This window comes from Portunus trituberculatus, chromosome 12 (assembly GCF_017591435.1).
Source record: "Portunus trituberculatus isolate SZX2019 chromosome 12, ASM1759143v1, whole genome shotgun sequence".
In the NCBI taxonomy this organism is placed as follows: domain Eukaryota; kingdom Metazoa; phylum Arthropoda; class Malacostraca; order Decapoda; family Portunidae; genus Portunus; species Portunus trituberculatus.
In genome coordinates, this window is record NC_059266.1 from 5630539 (window position 1) to 5633038 (window position 2500).

Genomic DNA, 2500 nt, shown 5'->3' on the forward strand with positions numbered 1-2500 from the left:
TATATATGGTTTAATTTATTCCTAATTATTACATCTCTTTCTCACTTCACTTCACTTCACTTCACTCTATGCTAAAAACAGTACTAGGAACACACACCACCACAGTACCACCACACACACCACCACACTAGTACTAACACACACCACCACACACACACACACACACTAGTACCACACACACTAACACTATCACACCACCACACACTAATACTATCACACCACCACACACCACCACAAACCACACTAACACACCACCACACCACCACTACCACACAGCACCACATTAACCCGGCCTTAAAGCCAGTACAGCTACACGGAACACCTAAACAGGTAACCAGGTAAGCGATGGGGCCAGGTAGCGATACTAGACACAAGGTACAAGGGAGAGAACACATCCTTGCCCCACGTACCCTACCCACCACGTCACTTGTACCTTGAGCCCAGGGAGAATAGGGATATATGAGACAGAGTACTAGGGGAGGGTACTAGGGAAAGGGTGAGGGGGTGATGGGGGTCAGGGAGGTACCAGGCCCTTGTTAACCTGTGTGTTCTGTAGAGTGGGTCGTGGAGTGTTGCGTCACCAGTGTTGCTACCTATTCACCTGGCCAAGAGGAACACATGCCTTCACATATCCCACGTTCGACTATGTATGTGTGTGTTTGGTGACTCTGGCTTGGTTCAGCTTGGTGTGTGTGTGTGTGTGTGTGTGTTGTGTTGTGTTGTGTTGTGTTGTGTTGTGTTGTAATATAATGGTGTTTAATGCTACTGTAACTACTACTATTACTACTTCTACTTCTACTACTACTACTACTACTACTACTACTACTACTACTACTACTACTACTACTACTACTACCACCACTACTACTACTAACACATTACCACCGCGACCACTAATAGCAACATTAGTTATCATAAACACACACACACACACACACACACACACACACACACACACACACACACACACACAGGGTACGTACACGCAGCTTCCATGTATGTAGTGTGTGTGTGTGTGTGTGTGTGTGTGTGTGAGCGTAACGGAGAGATTAGAAGAAAAAAGTGAGAGTGAACTGTATGAGAGAGAGAGAGAGAGAGAGAGAGAGAGAGAGAGAGAGAGAGTCAAGAATGAAAGACAAAAAAAGGTGATGAATATTACTGACAAAATATGGTCAAAGGAGGATGAGTAGGAGTCAGTATAAGGATGAGAGTATAAGGCAAAACCAGTTAGGACAAAAAATAACAGTCTTCGGTATCAGGGAGGATGAGGAGTGAGGTAACTAGTATAAGGTAACTGGTAAAAGGTAGAGTATGAGTGAGTATGAGGTATGAGGGACTAAATGAGAGTATAAGGTAGTGATAGGGAAGTGTGAAGAGGTAAGGAATGAGTGAGGGTGTGTATGAGTGAGTATAAGGTGGTAGGAAGAAAATAAAATGGTGTAAAGTATGAGGGATGAATATAAGTAAGAATTAAGTTAGTATAAGGCAAAGTATGAGTAAGGAATTGAAGAATATTAGGTAAAAAACAATAGAAATAAAGACGACACCAAAATATAAGGGAAAGTATAAGAGAAGTATCAGTTAGTATAAGGTAAAGAACAAAAACAGCAAAGATCAAGAAAAAAAAAATAAAACCAAGATGAATCAAGTATAAGGTGGTATCAGGAAAGGATAATTATAAGGAAAATATTAGTATAAATTAAAAGAAATTAGAAATAAAACAAAAAACACAAGAATCAAAAGAACTACAAAGTATAAGGCAAAAGTATAAGGCGGTATCAGGAAAAATGTAGGGAAGGTGCCAATTAGTATAAGACAACCAACAAAACACATCAAAACAACAGGAAAAACACGAGGGAGGCATCAAGTATAAGATAAAAGTATAAGGTGGTATCAGGGAATGTATAAGGAGAAATATCGAGAAAGGTAAAAGGTGAATGTCAGTTAGTATAAGGCAAAATGACAACAAGCGAAGAACAAGAACAAAAACACAAAGCTATCAAGTATAAGGGAAAGTATAAGGCGGTATCAGGAAGTAACAGGAAAGGTATAAGGTGAATATAAGTTAGTATAAGAAAAGTGGCAAAAAATACATCAAAACAAGAAAACACAGACATCAAGGTGTATCAGGAATGTATAAGGCAATTAACAGTATAAGGTGGTATCAGGGAAGTGACAGAAAGGTATAAGGTGAATATAAGTTAATATAAGGCAAAAAAACATCAAAAAAGAAGAAAAACAAAAACTATCAAGTATAAGGGCAAAGTATAAGGCGGTATGAGGGAACGTATGAGCTAGTATAAGTGTAGAATGACCACAGAAACATAAAAAAAAGAAAACACAAAACCAAAGTATAAGGAAAAGTATAAGGCGATATCAGGGAAGGAACAAGAAAGTATAAGGTAAATATAACTTGTATAAGGCAAAATGACGCAAAAACGTAAAAAAGAAGAAAAACACAAAACCCAAGTATAAGGAAAAGTATGAGGTGGTATCAGGG